General features: G+C 47.1%; 1 protein-coding gene across 1 annotated transcript in view; it reads right to left on the bottom strand.

Annotated features, from left to right (window-relative positions):
- Nucleotides 1-9,610, bottom strand: part of TSPAN9 (tetraspanin 9) — a 200,795-nt gene extending 191,185 nt beyond the window's left edge. Inside the window, exon 1 of the mRNA XM_090273853.1 lies at nt 9,466-9,610. The gene's annotated coding sequence lies outside the window, so the exon portion shown is untranslated. The remainder of the gene's footprint in view (nt 1-9,465) is intronic.
- Between the last annotated feature and the right edge of the window lie 12,657 nt (nt 9,611-22,267).

Genomic DNA, 22,267 nt, shown 5'->3' with positions numbered 1-22,267 from the left:
ATGAGGAAGAACCCTTCCTCCCAAAAATAAAACTATTAATGGCCCCAGAGAAATAAGAGGTGATATTGCATCCATGAAACCAAAACAAAATATTATTTTTTAAAAAGGTATATTTAGAAAATATAAGAATGCTTAGAAATTTAAAATATGCTAACTAAAATGAAAACCTCAATAGAAGAGGAGTGGGGAAGAAAGATAATAAAATTACAGGACTATCCAAGAGATTCAATATTCAAATTCTAGGAGTTCTAGAAGAAAGAAGACAGAAAGTAGCAGAAGCAAACCATCAATGAAGTAATTCAAGAAAAGCTTCCAGAACTAAAAAATCTGTTTCAAGATTGAAAGGTTCCAGAGAGCACTGGATGAAAGTACACCCACACTAAGGCATGCCATCTGTGAAATTTCAGAACACTAGACAGAGAGGAGACTTTTACATAGGACACTAGAGACTCCAAAGAGAAAAATCATGTTAACTACAAAGATTTAAAATCAAAATGACATTAGACTTCTGAAGAGTAACTCGGGAATTTAAAAGAAAATTAAGCAATGCTTTACACACACACACACACCCACACACAATCCCTAGCCTAGAATCCTATAGCAAGCCAAAATATCAATACCGAGTGAGTGAAGAATGAATACTTTTTCAGATATGTAAGGCCAACATTTATACAGTACTTCCTCCGTGGTGACAGTATACCTCTGGTGTATGTACCCCACGGTGTTGTAATGCTAGTTACTGACTGTCTACCCCACTAGACTCCAGAGTAGAAACTGTCTTACTCCCCTCAATAGCTTCAGCACACAGTGCTGTGGAGTTACATAAGAAAGGCACCCAGCCCTGCAAGGGAGAGCAAGGAACACTAAGGGGATGGAAGTGACATCTAAACTGAATCCTCAAGGATAATGACAGGATCTACAGCACAGTGAAGTTCCAGGAAGCAGGAATATGTGCAAAGGCTTGGGCACCGTCACAATCCATCAATCTGCTGACCTAGACGAGAATCCTAGCCAACAGGTGAAACTCAAGCCAGGAACAAAAGAAGCCATGCCCAAGTGGCACCAGTAATATTACCATGTATTTGGGTTGGTTTTAATCATCTTTTCCAGAACAAGGTGATATACAAATCAATAAAATACAAGCAATCTGAGCATAAAGAATGAGGACAAGGAGGCAGAAGGCTGGCTCTGCATGAGACCAGTCTGGCAGCCCCAGAGGGCACGGGCCACCATCAAGCCAAGTGCCCTAAACAGAAAGGTGAAACCAGACCTAACAAGAAGCATGTAGAGGCCCTGCATAAAAGGCATCTGGGACCTGGAGGCTGGACTGGAACAGGGAAATTCTCAGCACTTGGGCCTTCTCTCCTCCCCCTGCCTGTAAAAGCCAGAGTTTTAAGCTCAGAAAGATCCCACCCAGGCCAACACCAGGAATGAAGGCTCCATCAGCCAGAAGGCTGGGAATACAATCCAGGTCTCCAGGCCACCTCCCAACCCTCACTGTCCTGCCTCGCTGACCTCAGATATCCACGCAGATTTTCACTTGCTGGATTTCAAGGTAAGAAGAAACAGCCAAGGATGAGTAAGTCTGGCCCCTCCACCACTCTAACTCAAATTTATGGAGACAGCTTTCTAGATAGCACCTCCTGCCCCTTGGTGCCTCCTGTCCCCACCCCTGGAAAGAGGCAGCTGGCAGCTCAAATCTAATTGGATTCCCACATCCCCATGATGGTCTCCGTGCTCTGCCTTTTTAAGAATTTCCCACTCCCCAGCTCCAGGTCCCTTCTTTGATGTTTCACAGACATTTCACAGTTCACAATATACCTCCCAGTCTGAGGCTCTCAGAACTTGAACCTGTGTGTTGTCAGTCTTCCCAAATTCTCTCTCATTATACAAGAGGGTAAACTGAGGCATGCGGTGGGGAGGCTAAAGGCTGCTGCTGTGAGGACTGCATTGCTGTGACAAACTCCCACGCCAAGTCAGCTCCCAGCCGGGAGTGCCTATGTCTGACACGTGCACCCCAGACACCACACTGTGGGCGTGGGAGGGTGTGTACATGGGTGAACTGGGCAAGGACGTAAGCAAGCATGCAGAAAGGGAGGACATGCGTGTGAACAGCATGTGAGTAAGCCTGTGTGCAGGAGTGAGTGTACATCTATGGGTGAGTGTGCATGTGTGAGGGGGAGGGTAGAGGTGAGTAGGTATGTGAGCAAGCATGTGTGAGAACAAGAGTATGAACAAGCATGTGAGTATGTGTGCAAGAGTGAGTATGCATTGTGTGTGCATGTGTAATGATGAAGGTTCAGGTGAGCGTGTCTGTGCACAAGCATGTGTCAGAACATGAGAGAGTACATGAACACGAAATATGTATGCATGTATGGAAGTGTACACAATGCAGGCCCTGGGCCACCAGGGCTACATTAGCAACTTGAGACAGCTTCTAGTAAGGGCAGGGTACCACTAACCCCTCACCCCCAACACTCAGACATCACAGTGCATGATAAACAAATGTAGAAGCCCCACCTCAGTCCCTCTTCCCTCCCTGCCCACTCGGGTGAGCTGCATCCTGGCCTGGGCCTCTGGGTTCCCTCCCTCACTCTAGCCCAGCCTCACTCTCTGACCCCAATTCTCCACCCTGCAGATTTTTTTAAAACAAGGGAAAATCCTCCTTACTTTCTTAGGGAGCAATAAATATGAGGATTATGGAAGTGACATTCTGAAAGTGATCTGAGCTACTTGGAAGAAAAGGGGTAGATAAAATACAGAGCATTTTGGCGCAGACTTCACTCAGAAAGAAAGGGAGGTTCTGTCTCGAGGGAGGGGAAGAGCATCTGCTGTGGTCTCCTGCTGCCTGCCTTGGAGCGCTGAGCCCCAGTCAAGAGAACAAAGTCCAGGTCTCTAAGTAACAGGCTCGTCTAATAGGCCAAACACAAAGACACGGGATCCTCGCAGGCCCAGAGAGACTGCTGTCTCGAGACAGGGCACAAATTTCACTCCCCAAGCAGCCTTTCCCCATCTGGAAGCAATTTGCTCCACCCTCCACCATACCAGAGAGTTAAAGGAGAAAGCCTGCACGCCCCCGCCCCCGCCCCTCTGCTGGATGGCCAGCTGAATACCTAAGAGTAGTCAAAGAACAGGAACAGGGTCAGCCTGACAGTCACACCCAGATTCTCAATGTCACCTAAACAACTTCTCTCTTTGGCCCTGAAAACTGGGCAATAATCAAGAGCACAAACTTTGGAATCAGAGTGACCTAAGCTGACAGCCAGCTCTACCAGCCGAGTCTCTGCTTCCTCCTAAGTAAGATGGAGATAAAGCTGTCCGGAGGATTTAACAGAACATGCATGTGAGAGGTTCGCACTGTGTCTGGCACACAACAAGCACCTGATAGATAACAGTTATTATTGCTGCTGTTGCTACTACCTATTCCCAGCTGATTCTCTACACCGGGGCCACAGTCATCTTTTTGAAATGTAAGGCAAGTCTGCCTCTCCTCAGTCAAATTTCTCCATTGGCTCCCACCTCTCCCATCATAAAAGCCAATCTTCAAAATGGCCTTCAAGGCCCTATGGGATTCAAATCCCATGACCTTCCCTTTGCTCACTTCACTCCTGCTATACTGGGCTTGGGCAAATCTACACACTCCTACATCAGAGCCTTTACATCTTGTTCCCTCTGCCCTGGCAGGCACCTCCTGCAGATATCCACAGGACTTGCTCCCCCTCTTCTTCCATCTCTACTAAAATGACACCTCCACAGCCAGGCCTTCCCTAAGTTCCCTGTTTAAACCATAACCCTCCACCTCTACCCCATGCTCCCACCGCCCTTCCCTGTTTCACTTTCTTCTATAGCATCTGTCACCATCTGATATACTAAAACTTTTAATTATTTATTTATTTGTCTGTCTACTCCACCAAAATATAAGCTCTGGAACGCACAAATTTTTCTTCACTCCTGCATCCCCAGACCATGAACAGCACCTGGTCCAGAGAAGCCCTTGAAATATTTGTGGAATGAATGAGTCTCAGGACACTTAGGGTGAACCAAGCTGAGGCTAGAATTGGAAATGCAAGTCCTATGACCCACTCACAAACTGCCAGTCCTTTGTGGCTCCGTAGCTGCCTGTGAAAAAAAAAATCCTCATTCCAGCTACTTCTTAAGGTCATTGTCAGGAGAAAAGGGCGGTAAGATAATGCCTGGGAATATGCTTTGGTGCTTTCTTAATGGGGAGCCCTACAGAAATGAAAGACCTCAAATCTATTTCTCCAGCATCATTCCCAGGCCAGCTTTCAGTCCCAGGGTGGGGGCCCTGAGTGCAAAGAGAAGGATCTATACAGACACAGTTCCTGCCTTGGGGAGCTAGCTGAGTCAGGTTTGAGGTCTTCCAATGGGCAAGCACACCCAGTACTGCTCCCACTGAACCCCCGCTGCCCAGGACCTGCATGCACACACTAGGTGCTCAATCAATGTCTCACAAAAGCAAAAATGAGCAAATCTCATACTGATAACCACAAAGAAAACAGAAAGATCACCAATATAAAAATCCTGAATAAAATATTAGTTGACTTAAAACACCATGCTGAACAAAATATATATTTTCATTATCTTCACATTAAGGGCAAGTGTATTCTAAGGTAGACGCTAAAGTATTGGTGAAGAAAACCCCAGGGATGGGAGAACAACTTCGGGAAACCTCTTTTCAGTGAGTGCATTTCAAGAATTAGGCCAAAATACTGCAGATCATGACAGAATGCACTCTGTCAATATTAGCTGTAATTATATCATTGCTTTTATTATTGTGTTGGCCTCCCTCCAATGGAATAAGCAGGAAAGTAGGAGACAAGGCACTTAGTTTTCCTATCTAACAATAAGTGGCCTGGGCACACTGCTTCCCTGACAAAACTCATCTTCCTCTTCTGTAAAATTGGGGGGGGGCAGGTTGAGTGGTGCAGTCTTGGCCACACAGATGCTGGCACTCCCTTCTCTAAGACGCTTGCATTCAGCCCTCAAATGTCTGTGGCGTGCCTCCTCTGTGCCAGACACATCTCAACACTGGACAGAGTGCATGCAGAGAGCGCCCTTTCCAGAGGGGAGCTGACTTTGTGAGCCAAATGCAGTCAGGCTCCAACCCTCCAGGTACATCAGTTTCCAAATAACATTCCCTTTCCTCCTGTGGGAGAAAGGACTATCGTTTGCCAAGGGTTCTGAGCTTTTGCCGAGGATAAGGTTAAATCTTCAGTGTTTAGGAGAGTGAACACTGTTCTGGGAAGTTAGGAACCTCAGACACTAAAGGACGTCCTGTAAATAAGCCCTTCCTCCTGCTCCTCAGTGAAGCTCTATTCTTCCCGTTTTGCAAAGGAAAAAACTGAGCCTTTGCCCACATCAAACCTGTGAACAAGGCTAAGAGAACCAGAGAGCCCCAAGTCCCCAAGGGCTCCTCCACATCCATGGCTCAAGGAAAGAGGAGCAGCACACCAGGAGAGACATTCTCACCAGGAGAGAGGATCTTGGCAGCTCGGCAGCTCAGGAGCTTGAGGCCCCAGGGGTGAATGAAGCCAGGGCACTCAACTGCTGGAAGCTGGTTCATCTCAGACCCGCTTTCTGCAAAGCCCTCATCCCAGGGCCCATCCAGCTGTGACGTACCCCCCTGAGCCCAACCAGCTGCTGCAGAAACAATGAGGAAGCCAAGGAGGCACCTCAGATTTCCACAGCAGACAGTTACCTGACAAAGGCTCCTTCTACCGCAAGACTGGGCAATAGCTCAGGGAGGCAGAAGACGGGCTAATGGCTCATAACCCCTTCTGAGTCAGCCCCCTCCACTCTCCTCCAGCCATGTGAGCTGTACATACATCTCCACTTCCTGAGGTGGAATCTTATTTGAAGCCCTCTTAAAAATGGGAAAAGGAGGTGCTTGAAGATCCTCTCAAGGAATCTTCCAGGACCACTACTAAATGTGTCTCCACAGTGTCCAATGTACTGTTCTAGACCTAGTGGGTTGATGGTTCCTTAGGGATTCCAGTCCAGGGAGGAGAGAGGCCCAGCAGAGAAAGAGACATGAGACCCTGAGAAACAAGCCAGTGAACAGGTCAAGAGTGACAGTGTCTCTTCAGAGCTACATTCATGAGCGCTGAGAAAGGCTGCAGCACAGCTGCCAGACTGCTGTGGGGCAGGCTGGGGGGCGAACAATGGTCTAACCAGAGTCATCCACGGTCTCAAAGGCACCGTGCATCCTGACACAGGACACAATGGGACAAGGCGCTGACAGAGGGGCCAGCCCAGATCAATGGGTACCAATCAGGCTGAAGTCAGAATGATGGAGACAAACACAGCAAGCCCTGAGGAGAAATCCACTTTAAGCAAGGATGAAGGGGTGTAAGGAACTACACAAAACAATAGTCAGGAGCACACTCCAAGCGTGTTTTCTGAATGGGTGTGTGTGTGTGTAGGTTGGGGATGTGAGTTGCAGGAGGGGGGAGTGGATCATGGACTCAAAGGGAGGAGTAAGATTTAGAATCATTAAGGAGAAGGGTGAAGGTACCTTAGAGATTATTTCATGCAACATATCTAACCTTATAATCCCAAACACAAAATCCCTGATCAGTAAATATCAGTTTTTGCTTAAACCCCAGCAGTGCTGAGGGCCTGCTACCTCTCAAAGTAGCCCATTTCTCTGCTGGATGACTCTAGCTGTAAGAAAGCTCTTCCTTGATCTGGACCCAAATCTCATCTCCTGGGGTCCCCGACCCATGGGTCCTAGGTTTGGCCTTTTGAAGTCAGAGGGCATGTTTAGTCCCTCCTCTGCCACATCAATCCTGCACAGGTTAGGAAACCATCATTGTGCCCCACTTCCCATAACGCTCCATAAAAATAACCTCCAGGCCAAATGAATTCCCGAAGTCCTCTATCCCACATGTTTGCTTTACACCATCCCAGCTGCCCTCCTCTGCAGAAATTCAGGTCTGAGAGCATCCCAGCCAGAATCAGCAAGACCCAATGCTACAGATGCAGGCTGAGCTCCGTAAAGCACAAAGAGTCTAGTCTGCGCTCTTGAGAGCTGAATTCCATACTCAGGCGGGTACTGTTCTTCTTAGCAACCACAGGGCATGGTTAGCTTATATTTTCTTCTACTGATTCATTCAATCAATAAACATGAGCTGCCTACTATATGCCAGGCACTGGACTAGGTACAAGGGCTACTAAGAAAAATGGCATATCACCTTTGTGCTCAGGGAAACAGCCTATTCAGAGAGATTTTTTTTTTTTTTTTTAAGATAAAACTATGGGGAAAAGAATATACTGCTTTGAGGTTCTTGTAGGAGGCTGCCTAGGGATACCTGTCCTAGTGAGTCTTCTAAGAATTCGGGACTTCTGCCTATAGCCACAGCGACTGGATTTACCCACCCCCTTCAACAACTAAAGTGCTGGATGATGGACAATAGTCGGCACACATCTGTACTTCCCAAGAGAAAGGAAAGAAAAGAGTCCCATGACTGCCCAGCTTATTGCCTAGAGGCAGCTTCCAGACAACAGCACAGCAGGAGGAATCCAAATGGTCCCACCAAGTTGAGGAAACAGAATTCAAGTCCACAGAGCTGGGTTTTGGGGACACACTACTGGGGAGGAGGGGACTGCACACAGAGGGGGCTCTGGAGAACTGCAGAAGAATTCCCTTGAATCTCTGACTGATCTGCACACATATGGGGTGAAGCTCCACAAGACTGAGAAAAGAACCAGTAGAAAGCAATAGGCTAAACAATTTGTGGAGCTCACACAGAGCCTGAAAGAATTCACATTCCCATCTGCAAGAGTGGAGAGACCTCACAATACACAGGCCACTGCAGAGGCCTCAGAAAGATGATGCCTCAGTAATGAAGTTAAATTAGCCCAAACTGAAGGCTGGATCTACCCTAATAAAGCTTAAAAGTAAGCGTTGGAAGTATTAAACTGATCCTAAGCAATCTAAATGCATGCCAGGATAAAGTAAAATACTATTTAAAGAAATAAAACAAAATCTAGCAACATTAAATTTACAATGTCTAGCACCCAATCAAAAATTAGGAGGGTTTAAAGAAGCAGAAAAAAATACAACCCATAACCAGGAGGAAAATCAGTCAAAAAAACAAACCCAAAAATGACAGAGATGATGAAACTAGTAGACAAGAATGAAAAACAGCTATCGTAAGTGTGTTCCATGTGTACACGAATGTACATGAAAACATAAACATGATGAGAGAAATAAAACATACAAAAAAATTCAAATGGAACTTCTAGAGATGAAAATATCTGAAATGAAAAAAGCACTGGATGGGATTAATTAATATCAGATTAGACACTGCAAAAAAAAAAAAAAAAAAAAAAAAAAAAAACTTGTATTTGCAGACAGAACAATAAAAACTATCCAAAATGAAGCAGATAAAGAAAAAAAGGACTGGTCCTAGTTGGCATGGCTCAGTGGATTGAGCACCAGCCTGTGAACCAACGGGTCACCGGCACCGGTTTGATTCCCAGTGAGGGCACACGCCCGGGATGCCAGCCAGGTTCCCAGCTGGGGGCATGCAAGAGGTAACCACACATCCTTGTTTCTCTCTCGCTCTTTCTCCCTCCCTTCCCCACTGTCTACAAATAAATAAAGTCTTTAGAAAAAGAAATCTCTTTAAAAAAAATTTTTTAAAGATTTTATTTTTTTATTTGTAGAGAGAGGAGAAGGGAAGGAGAAAGACAGCGAGAGAAGAAACGCTGATGTGTGAGCCATCAATCAGTTGCGTCTCTCCTGCCCCCAACTGGGGACCTGGCCGGCAACCCAGGCATGTGCCCTGACTGGGAATCAAACCAGCAACCGTTCGAGTAGTAGGCTGGCACTCAATCCACTAAGCCACACCAGCAAGGGGTAAAAAGGAAATTTGAATGAAAAAAATGAATGGAACATCAGCAACCTATAGTAAAATATCAAATAGTCTAATATACCTGTAACTGAGTTCTAGGAAGAGAGGAGAGAGAAAGGGGAACAGAAAAACACTTGAAAAACTAATGACTGACCAAATTTTCAAATTTGCTAAAACAATGTAGATAAAAGATAAAACAAGGCAGGATGGGGCACCTCAGGCAAGTGGACCACACCAAGAACAATGAGAAACTAGAAACTTCATGGTGAGCAGAAGGAGGAGGGGCCACAGGTCCCCTGGCATTACAGAAACAAAAGGGACAAAATGGCTCTAAGTGGGAAGCAATGAGGCTGGACAGGGCAAGTGCAAGGTCAACGCTGACTTGGCATGCCTCTCTCAGTCCCTGGGACCTCATCTTGTAGGCCAGGGGGACCACCCTGCCCCGGAAAAGGGCAACTGATTTCTCCAACTGCAAAGTCAGACTCTGCAGCTCTCCTAAGCAGGAGAGTCCAGAGAAGAGAAGAAAGGTGTGAGGCCTGCCCCTGTTTGTTCCAAACACCAGAGGCAACAAAAAGGACCAACCCACCTGAAAAGGTTCTTCCTCCCTGTGATTCCTGCAATCAGATAACTCTTAAGCCAGAAAGGACCTCAGGGATCAGAGACTCCTGGCTTGACAGGTGACCAAAGTTGAAGCCCAGAGAAGTGATGATTGGTCCAGGACCATGTAGGTGTCCTGGCTCCCAGCTATGACCCCCGCTGTCCCTCTGACACTCTGGGCCGATCTGAATGACGTTAGTGAGTCTGTGAGTGCCTACACAGGCTTGTCCTTACATGTCCCCTCCAGCTCCTGCAGGGCAATGGCAGATTCCTGGCGTCACTTAATTCCTGAACACCCATTCCGTAGGTGCTAGGTATGTGTCTACCTCACATACACTAAGCAAGCGACTCTGGGCCTGACCCTGGAGACGGGAGAAAAAATAAAGCTCCCCAAAGATCTGAGGCCAGAGCTGCCCTGAGTCTGCCTAAGTCTGAAAGGGACAGAAAGCCTGGCCCACCAGCCCACCAAGTGGGAGTTACCAGCCAACCCCCGGTAAGGCAGGGATGAACCAAAGGGGCAGGGACACTCCTCTGGCCTCTAAGTCCCACACCCTTAACAGAAGGGGCCCTGAGCCACGCACTGTGCTTGCCAACCCCCCTCCCCAGGAGAGGAAGTGGGAATTGTCTTGAACGCTCATTTCCCCCTCCCCAAGGCCTGCACAATCCCTCAGCCCCCAATTCATCAGAGGCTCTGTGCTGGGCGGCACCCCTTTATAGGGGTTAAGAATGAGTAAATTCTTGGGCTATTCCTGGAGCTTTGATTTTTATCATCCTTCCACTCTGGTCAATTCTGAGAGGCCAGCGGCCTGGAATGCCAGAGAGAACCGAGCCCAGCCCACAAAGCCCAAAATAACCCACTCGGGCCTCTCAGGTCCTCACGGGTTTGTCCATTCTGTGTGTGTGTTTTCCTACATGGCCTATTCAGCACCCCTGCACAGGGCACCAGGGCCTCCGAGGCACCCCTGAGCAAGCTGAGAACGATGGGAGCAGGATTGGGCTGGGGGTACAAGGGGAGACAGGATCCAAGGTTAGGGTCAGAAAATCTGACTCCAGGCTCCTCTGCTCAATTGCCTGGAGATCCTGGGATAACCAGCCTCAGTTTCCTCGGTTGTGAAACCTCCAAGCAGCAGCCTCCTCTTGTCTACAAGCTCCTCTCTGCCTCCCAGGGAAAGGCAGTGTAAGTCCCTCTCCCAGAGCTGCAGACTCTTTAATAAGGAGCTCCTGCCTTGAGAGGAGTCCTGACTCCTCCCCAGAGACATTTCAAGCCCCTGCCATTATGAAGATGGATGGTTTTAAATCACGCAAGTGCTCTAAGTGTCCTGGGGAAATAGCTAGATTAGAGACACATTTCTTTTTATATCACAAATGCACTATTCATTCATTCAAAAAACATTTGAGTACCCACCAGGTGCTAGGCAATGAGAAAACAGGCGAAGCAACAGTGGAGGGGCAAACCAAGGCCTTTGCTCTTCAGAAGGAATAAGGAAACAGATTTAGGCAAGCCATCAGAAATGTCCCCGCCTATCAGAGCTGCACATGGGGACGGCACACATCCTGAGTGTGTTAAGTCAGATATCTGGCAGTGTGAATGCTGCTTGGAATCCTGGGGCATGGGAGCCATGAGGTGACTGGCTGCAGGGTCTCAGAAACACCAGGATCCATAGACCAGTTCCCTACCCTGCTGGGGTTACGATGTGGCCACACCTATGCTTCTGTTGATAACATGAAACAAGAATATGTTGAAAAATACTTGATTTAAACCCACCACCACCACAAAAGATAGTCCGACAGAGGTGGCTCTGGTGGCATACTAGCAATCTCACCCCCTCCTACTTGGCCTTCACAGCCCACTCCTAGGACTATGGATGCTGCAGGACAGAGCCCTGAGGGAAACGGGGAACCAGCTAAAAGAGAGAAGACAGTTGATAGCCAGGAACAGAGAAGTTTGGGACTCACCTATCCCACATCAGCTGAAGCTCTCTTATCACACACAGCACCTGGCCCAAAAGATGCCTCAGATCCTTAAGTGCCCAGTAATTACTTGCTGATGAACTGATACTGTGACTCTTGAGCATGATGAAGAATAAATGCATCCTCACAGCCCTGGAGACCCGTAAATGGTGGGTGGAGGCTGGAAGAGAAGTCTGAAACCATACAGGGGCCTCGTGGGTCTCACTTATGGGGAATTTACCTACTATATGCCTCAAACTGGCAAACTTGGAGCAGAATAGGCCCTCCATCCAGTTTTTCCAATTCCTTGGCCAAAAGTGTTGCTGAAGTTTCTTGTCTGGCTTATGATGTCAGGTTTCTTACAGGTTTGCAGAGTCGACTATGTATGTTTTCCTCAACACTAAGCACTGGTACACAATAAGCCCATAAGCTGATCAGATATCATTAACCTGCAACAGTAGCACAATGCTGGCCCCCAAAACACCCAGCTGTATCAGGGTAGCTCCCAAGTGCAGTCAAGCCACTTGCTCCTTCCCGCCCACAGTCCTCAGCAAGTGGTCTCACTGAGCTGGGCCAATTCTCCCACAGCACAACTGAAAAGGAGAACAGCCAAGAGGCTGAGCCGCGCACTGTGCTCTGCACTTTTTCACAAACAGTGAACCTTTTGGCCACAAACGTTTCTTTCCCAAGAGATGCTGAGAGAGAGCAAGGAGAAAATAAAACACCGAGGGGCTTTCAAATGTGAAAGCAAACTCAGTCTTTGTTCTTAGTTGATGAATGCACAAACCACCAGGCAGAGGACGGGTGAGAGGATGCTGCTGTACTAGGTAGGGAAGTGTATTTCACCACGTCCGGCCTGAGATCTGCAGGGAGAGGTAAGTCTGATGAATGATGAGCGCTGGGAAGACTTCTCCACCCGCAGCTCCACTGCAGCACTCTCTCTGCCAGGACTGGGAATTCGTTAAGGACCAGGAGCTGGCTCTTCCCAGTCTCCTTCTGCCTCACTGCCACTGGCAATTTCACAGGAGAGAAGAGCCACCAAGGCAGGTGATAAGGAAACTATAAAATAAATACATTATGCATCATCAAAATATTAAGTCCACTGTGAGTTTCCTGAGAAGGAAAAGTGAAGCCTGTGAATTATCTTATTTCACATCAAAAGTTCCAAGAGGATGGGGAGAAAGCCAAGAGCAGAGTAGGTGAATGAGTGAATTTCCAGCAGACGCCGAGATCTGGAGTCACCAGCTGGCTTTCTTAAAAAACTGCCATTCACTGACTCATACCCTTCAGAGATGCCATGAAAATTAGCAGAGGCACCGAGTAGCCATACCCCTGGCAGTGCCCAGAGGGCAGGATGGCTCCAGCTCCGCTTCTACAGCTCCCGCAGCCCTAGCAGGGGAAGCTTTCTACTACAATGCCCCAATCCAAGATGGCCCCCAAGCCTGGCCAGCGCACAAACACACAGAATCCACCTCAAATACTATTCCAACCCAACAGGATGAGAAAGTGTCCTGCCTTTGCCAAGTTCCCTGGTTACCCATCTGAGGTAAAGAGTAGGCTGGGAAGGGAAGGGGCCTGTGCTTCCTTCCAAAGATCTGTGAGGTCTATTCCCAGATAGTCTTTCTTTTTTTAAGATTTTATTTATTTATTTTTAGAGAGAGGGGAAGGGAGGGAGAAAGAGAAGGGGAGAAACATCAAAGTGTGGTTGCCTTTCACTCGCTCCCAAGTAGGGACCTGGCCCGCAATTCAGTATGTGCCCTGGCTGGGAATGGAACAGGCAACCCTTTGGTTCGCAGGCCGGCCCTCAATCCACTGAGCCACACCAGCCAGGGCTATTCCCAGATATTCTAATCTTCCTCCTCCTGGGCACACGGAGGACTGCACATCCATGCCCTCTGACCCCTAAACACACATGCCTTTGGTGTGTCTTTGCCAGTCCTCCCATCAAAAGCAGAGTCTCCCCCCTACCCTACCCCCGTTGGAATTCTATCTAGCTGGTGCTGTGACTTGCTCTAACCAACCAACAGATGAATGTTACATTGTGAGAAATCAGAGACTAGATCTCAAGAGGTCTTGGATTCTCCATTTTCACCTAAAAGGCTAGCTCCCTTGAGAATGAATAATCAAGTGGGGAAAGAGAGACCCAGCTGAAGGCAGACAGGAGAGAGGCTCCCTTGGACCCTCCAGGCCCTGCAGAGCCACCAGCTGATTGCCACCACATTCACAAACTCAGGTAGGGAGACCAGCTGAGCCCAGTCCAAAAGGCTAACCCACACTATTATGAGCACATAAAATGGTTGTTGAGTTAATCTACTAAATTTGGGGGTGACTTATTACCCAGCAATAGATAATTGATATAAAACTCACCCAGCAAGTCTATGCAGCTATTCAGAAGAATGAGATCATTTTACATGCACTGTTCTGGAAAAAATGGCTAAAGTTGCCAAACAGTAAGTACAATACAATTCTATTTATGGAAATTGATAAGATAATAGGATGTTAGTCTATCATAAAACTACGTGAAAAAAAAAAAAACACAAACCAAAGTATTAACAATGATTATCTCTGAAGGATATGATTATAGGAGATTTTCCTTTTCTATAATTTATGTAATGTTTGAACAGCTTAATAAGCTTATATTATTTTTTGCAATAACAGAGGTACTTTTTAAAATTTCATCTTCAATTCTGCTACAATCTAATTTTTCCTAAACATCCCTTTTTATCCTATCATTCCCCTGTTCAGGGACCAACACTAACTCCCCACTGTTAGCCTCCTAAAAATGTGAATCTCCTCTGAGTGGCATTCAGGCTGCGGGGCTCCCCCCCACTACCCCACCACTACCCCGTCATCTCCAGTCCAGCTACCCGGTCATGCCCATCCCTACCCACACCTCCAAGCCAGCCACCCCATTACAACCACTTAGCAAGCCCCTGCCTTGGCCTGTCTACATCCACCTGTCCCTCAAGGCCCAGTCCCAACTCCCATGGGTTCCTCCGCAGGTCCTCAGAGGAAGTTTCACCCAGCCCTGCCCTTGATTGGATAGTGTCCTGAATTATTCTCCCTGCACTGTAGGTATTGACCATCCCTCAAAGGACACCTCCACAGACACCAGCCAACTGGCCATCACTATCTCCAGCTTCTCTGTCTAATAGTGTGAGAGGGGCAGAGCCCGGAGAGGTAGTTCCAAACCTCTGCGCTGCCCACAGCCTGGATGGTGGGTAATAGCCCTGGAATGGCACATCCTCCCTAACCCTGCCCATCTCCAGCAGCAAGCAAGTGGGACCAGTGTGCAGGCTGCTAATTTAGAGTGACTCACACCTTCAGGGACGCTGTCAGAGCTCCCCTCCCCACACTCTAGGTCTCCCGCATGCTGCATACAGATCTAAGCTCTGGCTTCAGACCTAACTGCCTTCCTGGGGGACCCAACAGCTCTTCCTCACTCAGGTGTCTGCGATCTCCATGTCCAGTTTTTAAACAAAGCTATTTAGAATCTCCCAGGAATAAGACAAATGGAAAATTGCAAGCCCAGACCTCTACCTCACTTTCTCTAAAACAAAACACATCATTCTACAAGTTCACACACCCTGAAACACACACACCCATTCAAACCCAGCCCGTCACCCTGCTTCTCTGAGCCCTTCTATAGAATTTGGCCCAAGTGGGGCTGGGGTCCCTCTGTCCCTGGCACCAGCACCCCTGGGGCTTGTTGGAGAGTGTCAGGCCCCTGAACTTCAGTCTCCACACTGTGGCAGGTGACCACGTGAGAGGGCCTAGACAAGGTTGCCAGGTACTGTGTTTAAGGTTTACACTCCCCCTAAGGAGGGCCATTCATGTTACAGATAAGTATCAACCTATTAAAATTGCTCAGATGGGCCTCTCAGCTGAACCTCAGAACAATGCAAGAGAACTCCCTCCCACACAGACCCATTCAGGTACACCATGCCATGCACAAGCCTCCCGTCCGCTCCCCTCCTCTTTTCTCTCTCTTTCTCTCTCTCTCTCTCTCTCTCTCTCTCTCTCACATACACACACACATACACGCACACAGTCACATGCATGGCCATATTCTTTTTTAACCTTGCTCTGAGCATCCCCTGAAGATCACTTCCCTTACCTGTCCACTGTTCTCAGAGGCTGTTCCCACCCCCAGGACTTCTTCCAGACTCTGAATCTGATATACAGGGAGGGGCAAAAGTAGGTTTACAGCTATGAGTATGCAAAACACAGAGTTTAATCTTGTATTATTACTTATTAATTATTGTATTGTTTTCCATACAATCAACTGGAAACCTACTTTTTCCTCTCCCTATACTTTCCTTACTGGGAGTGGAAGAGAGGTGTGAACACAGGATACACAAAGCCAGGGCCCCTGCCAGCCAGCGCTCTCTGGAAGGCTGTCCTATGCAGAGTTGGACGTTATTCAGGTTTTACAATAATATAGTCAGTTTAATTTTCCTTTTTAACCTAAGAAAGGGAAATTTTTCCAATTTGCTCAAAGGTGCTATGAAGATTAGCAGCAGCCCTAAGCTGCTAAGGAAGAGCTGGAACTCACCAAGATGCTGAATGAAAGGCCATGGGGCCCCTCAGCCTTCCTGCAATGACAGCCATGCCTCCCCAATTAATGGTGGGGGTTTCCAGGGGATCCACTGAGCTGCCTGACTCTTCAGACCCCTGGACTGTCTCCATCCCCAGCATTTCCTGTTCCCATCACAAGGTCGGATATTTTAACAAATGCTGACCGTTTAGCATAGAAATGGTCACAAGACACTCAGAAAGTGAGTATTCAAAGTACAATTAACTTCCAACCACTGTAAGGGGAGTGGGAAGGAAGACAAAAGGAAGAAGGGGTGCAGTAAACTCAACAGCACAGATAATAATAAACAATGGATAATCAAAAAGCAATCTGCATTTGGTTCCCAACCAAACAGAACAGAAAGCACGCAGACCGAAGCACACACAGTAGGACCCTAAAAGTCAGCACACGTGCTCCTTCTGGATTCCCCCCTTCTGAAAAGCACAGTCCAGTTCAGGCTAAGTTTTTGGTTGTGTTTTTGGTTTGAGAGGAGGGAAATGGTTTGGAAGCTGGACCTCATCCAGGAAGACACTCTTGTTTCATTTTTGCTGTGGCTATAATTGAAGTTGAACTTATTAATTTGTTGGGCTAGAGTCCAGCAATGAAGACTTCTAACTCCTAAATGCATCAGGCTAGGGCAAAAGGCAGTTAAAATCCAAGTAGCAGCAGAGCAGGGAGCACAGGACGAAAGTCAGGCGAAAGACCTGCCACTAACCAGACAGGCAAACATCTCTGTAAACAGCCTTCACCCCCATCCAGCTTCCATCAGAAATCAGGGCCTCGGGTTTACTCATTAACTTTATTCTTTCCTCTTCCATCCACCTCTAGGCCAGGGCCAGAAAACACACTGTCAGAGGAGGAGGTATGTAGGAAGCCCCAGGATTAGACATCAAAACTCAGACATGTGCCTTTGTCCCATCTCAGAAACCACCTTTATCAGGGCTGAAAGGAACCTTAGCAATCAACCACCCAGCCTCCCCTTCTGCAGGTGAGAAAGCCAACCTGAAGCAAGCAAATAATTTGCCAAAGGTCACCTAGCCTGTTAGAGGCAGAGGCAGGAGCCAGGGTTAGAATCTCCCACCAGGGAGCTGGTCATCATTCCAGCAGCTCAACAGCATGACAAAGAGTGGCTGAACCAAAGCCCTCTGAGGCCAAAGCCATAGGAGAGGTTACACTTCCTGTTTGGAGAGTCCTCCACTCAGGTCTCCCTCACTGTGGCTTCAACACAGATGTACAGAAGAAGGATGGTCATCTGGCTAAGAGGACTTGAGATGTCAGACCACACAGACACAGGCCCCCTGGGAAGCTCTCCACCACGTTCTGCCTGGTCAGCCCCACTAGCAGCAGGCCCCGCAGAACCTCTGTCACAGAGCAGGATATGCCATGAGCAGCCAGGATGTGCTGAGCAGCACAGACGATCATCACTTGGCCTCAGTCCTTCCCTCCCCACCGCCTGATTTTCACCAGCCAAATTTCCCTCAGCCCAGGCCTATGTGCCTGCTGCCCTGCACAGTCCACTCACAGGTGGAGCCCCAAGCCCCAGAGCCACGAGAATGAAAGCCGACACTGACCCAAGCCCCAGGGAGGGGGAGACTTAAAATGGGAGCTCCCACATTCCTGCTGCCACATTCTGCAGGGGATGCCCAGGACCTGATGAGAATAGCCGGCAAGGTCCGCAACAGGACGGCAGCATGGCAGCTGGACTGCCTGGGTCTGAACCCTCAAGTCTCTGACCCGCTCTCTGCCTTAGCTGCTGCCTCTATAAAGTGGGAGGAAATGAACCTCGCTGGACTCTTGTGAAAATTAAATGAGATTTAAATCAAGACCTAGTACACTTTAAATAAATTAGTTGTGGACATATGTAGAGTCTGAAACTGTGGCCCATGAGGATGATGATAAATATAAATACTGGCAACCTGAGTGGAATGTGCAAAACATGGCAGGACAGTAAGAGGTTTGTGGCCACTCCTGGGACACCCAATAATTTCTGCCAGAACTCACAGAGAAGAGAATCTTTTGGCAGAATAAACTACCAGGCAGCACCATCATTCCCAGGTCCACCACACTGCTGGATTCTTAGAAGGTAAAAGGTTACAAATCACCTAGCAGGAGAAAGCCACAAAATAAAACACACAAATTAAAACATAAAAAAAAGGCCTAGGTCTGAGCACCCAAATATGTAAGGAAAATTTTGAAAGACTCCAGGAAAGATATAGACAGCAACACACTCATAGTAGGGCACTTTAACACCCCATTGTCAACAATGGGCAGATCTTCGAAGCAAAGAGATACCAAAGATATTGAGGCATTGAACAACACTCTAGATCAAATGGACTTAGTCGATATATATAGAACTTTTCACCCCAAAGAAGCAAAATATACATTCTTCTCAAGGGCACATGGAACATTTTCAAAGATAGACCACATGGTAGGACACAAAACAGCCTCAACAAATTCAAGAAAATTGAAATTTATCAAGCATCTTCTCAGATCACAATGGCTTAAAATTGGAAATCAACCGCAAGGAAAAAAGTCAAAAACATTCAAACTCATGGCGAATGAATAACATGCTATTAAAAAATGAATGGGTTAACAATGACATCAAGGAAGAAATAAAAAAGTTTCTGGAAACTAATGATAATGAACACACAACAGCCCAAAACCTATGGGACACAGCGAAAGCAGTCCTGAGAGGAAAGTTCATAGCAATACAAGCCGACCTAAAAAAGCTAGAAGAATCTCTAATAAAAAATTTAACCCTACAGCTACAAGAACTAGAGGAAGAACAACAAGCAAAGCCCAGAGCGAGTAGAAGGAAGGAAATCATCAAGATCAGAGCAGAATTAAATGACATAGAGACTAAACTAACAATTCAAAAGATCAACAAAAGTAGGAGCTGAAAAGAAAAAAAAAGGCCTGGGTCTGTAAGCAGCAACCCCAGTGAACCTGAGTCAGCACCATCCACACAGGCGGCCTAAGTAGCTTCTGCCCAGCTCTAGCTCCACAGCAGCTAGATGAACAAGTGCTGGGAAGAAAGCAAGACCCCAGCAGCCCGTAGGAGCAGAGAGGAGGACATTGAGGAGGGTCCCAGCAGAGGATGCCACCCACAGGGCCAGGGGCATTGCTGCAACAGCCCGGACCGAGGAATAAGAGATAGGTAGCATTGGCCAGATCCCCACAGATGCTTTTCTGAATGGCTGGTGGGAGGTCCTCCACCCTAGCTCCCACGGTGCTGGGAAGAGACAGGAAACAGGAAGTTACAGGCCTCACCTGCTTCCCTAGGCTTCCTCCTTACAATCTGAGTGGCTCACCCGGAAAGAAGTTAAGAATACTGCCAGCTGCCCATCAGAAACAGCGGAGAGGAGGATCTCTCTCCTGGCCCCTAAAGCCCAATTTAAGGAGCTCATCAATTCCAAGTCAAGTGCTAGGGCAAACAGACATCTAGAAAATATCGGTACCCTATGTTATCCTCCCTCCTCAACCCACAGTTAAAGGGCTAGCAAGACTTTGACTTCAGACAGTTTATAACACGCAAACTTTCTACGGCACCACCACAATGGCCCCAGACCAACACTGGCCTATTTTCTTTGAATTTCCTACAAACACCTTGGCTACTGACACATAAGAGAAGATCCCAGAACATCCCTGCAGGAAAACAAAAAATTACATCACCACTTCTCTGTGAAGCCACTCTAGTGTGAATGCTGTCCAGCAGCCGCCACTCTTATGGGCAGCAGTCTCCCATCAAGAGCCCATTCATGCAACAGGTGGAGAAGACCAGAAATGGCAAACTGGTTCCAGCTGCTGTGCCCATTCCACTCAGCTGGTGGTGGGTGCCTAAAGCATTATGAGCAGAACCCAAGCATTAGGAGAAGGAAAGACAGCTGTGATCAATTAGTGATATCTGCTATGGGCAGTCATGGAAGTAACAGTATCCGTGTCACATATTTGTCATCTCTGAGGTAGACCCCTGGCATCCAAGGATTTAACATTTGTAATTTTGACCACTCACAAGTGACCCAAAGTGTCAAGATATGTAAAAGTGTGTAAATTTACTGAGACACGAGTTTGATTCACAAACCCTAGGTGGCTGATGTAAAGAAAGGGCCACTTTGTTATCTTCCTCTCTACCACATCCAAAGTTACTCTTGTGGCGCAATAAAACTTGGTGGAAAATGGCCATCAAGTGAGAAATAAAACTGTAGCAGAAGTTGAGGGGGTAGTTAATTTGGGGTGTACAGATATACACAGGAAGCACTTGACTCTGTGGAAACATGACTCTGGAGAAAGCCAGGCCATGTACAAATATTGCTGCGGATTCAAATTTGGGATTCTACAAGATGCAAGATCCTTTTTTATGGGAGAGCAAAATGGATCCATATTTTTTATTGAGATATAATTGACATATAAATTATATTAGTTTCAGGTGTGCAAATAATTACTTGATATTTGTATATATTCCAAAATGACTACTACATAAGTCTAGTCAATATCCATCAATATACATATATAGTTCCAAAATTATTTTCCTGTGATAAGAACCTTTAGCATCTACTCAGCAACTTTCAAATATACAGTACAGTACTATAAACTATAGTTACTATGTCATACATTATATCCCCATGACAAAACTCCTTTCTTGAGAATGTCAGTGGTCCACACTGCACCTACTCTGTGCCTCTCAGCAGTGAGTACTGGGCCAAGCAGAACACAGAGACAATTAGAATCTATGCCCTGAAAGGGCTTACAATCTAGAGAAACTATGATACCCACGAGAATAGCAAATGGCCCCACATCATCACAGTGACACTAAGAATGCACTTCAATCCCCCTTCATCCCTTCCTCACCAACCCAGGCCAACCAGTTCACAAATAGCCTCACTTCTACTTCCAAAATTATCTCAGGTTCAGTCTCTCCTCTTCATTTCTCCCAGCTGCCCAGCCACGCTCCCCACCTTGACTTCCCTTTTCACAGACCCCAGACTCTGCCTCCTCAGGCCTGCTTCTGCAACGCCCATTCAAAAAACTGCACCCAAGGTAGACTGCTGTCTCCCTGGTACCAGCTCAGGACTTGCACATGGTGGGAACTCACCTTCTCTTAAATAAATGAATGATCTTAAATAAATGAACGGACAGATGAAATTCCTTGGCTGGACATTGGAAGCCACTCTCAATATGGCCACTGCTTTCCTATCCAGTCTTTTCTCTCCCTGCTTCCCTCCACACAACCCACTCACTGACCCATCTAAGCTATTCACACACCCCAACACTTTCTTGGTTCCTCCCTCAGGCTGGTCCCTCCTCTCTTCTGTTGAAACGCAAGCAACCCTTCAAAGTTCATGTCAGATAACACCTGCTCATGAAGCATTCCTCCAGAATCAGGGTGATTTATCCCACAGTTTGAATCGACATAACATTCTATTCTCACAGGCCACTCACCTTATAATTTGAATTGTCATTTTTTAACCCCTTTCTTAACCTTTTACTGCATTATAAGCCCCATGAAGACAAGGATCTCTAACTTTTTCATTTTTGCCTCATTAGAACTTAGCCCAGACTCCTGTACTATGACACGCGCGCGCACACACACACACACACACACACACTCTTAAGTGTTCGTCAAATTCACTGCACAAACATCCCAGGCAGTATAGAAAAGCCAGGAGAGATGAAGTCAGAAAATGTCATAGGGATTCCAAAGAAAAAGAAGTTCTTTTAGGATAAGTGGCCAGGGAAGTTTCCATGAAAGAGCTGAGACATGAGTAGGGTCATTTCAAAGAGAGGCGATCTAAGACTCCAGTTGCAAGATACACAAGTACAAATACTGCTTGAAAGAGGGGAAGGGGCAACTGGAGAAGAGCAGTTGAGGAAGGTGGAACAGTATGAAGTAAAGGACAAGACAGGAGTGAGCAAAGCACGCTTGGGAGACCCACCTGGCTAGAACTGAGGGTTCCTCGGGGGAGACCAGTGGGAGATAAGGCTAGGTAGGCTGAAAATAAATAGAAAGGATGTCAAGTGCCAGGCTACAGTACTTGGATTACATCCATACCCTCAGTCACTACAGATGACAACCACAGCAGGCCTGGGCCTTAATGGTAGAAAAAAAAGAAATCTTGTCCTCTCTTGTTCCAAGCATATTAGTCTAGCCTCCTTGGCTAAAGTAACAGCCACCATCTACTTGCTGCACACCTGCTGTGTAGGAGGCCCTAAGCTTCGTGCTTCACATACATGATCTCATTGCTCCTCCAAAAGCCTGAGAGCCTAG

The sequence above is a fragment of the Furipterus horrens genome, unplaced genomic scaffold, assembly GCF_987537825.1.
Source record: "Furipterus horrens unplaced genomic scaffold, mFurHor1.1.pri manual_scaffold_4, whole genome shotgun sequence".
Classification (NCBI taxonomy): Eukaryota; Metazoa; Chordata; class Mammalia; order Chiroptera; family Furipteridae; genus Furipterus; species Furipterus horrens.
Note: the sequence above shows the minus strand (reverse complement) of the source record. Positions and strands in the feature narration are given on the sequence as shown.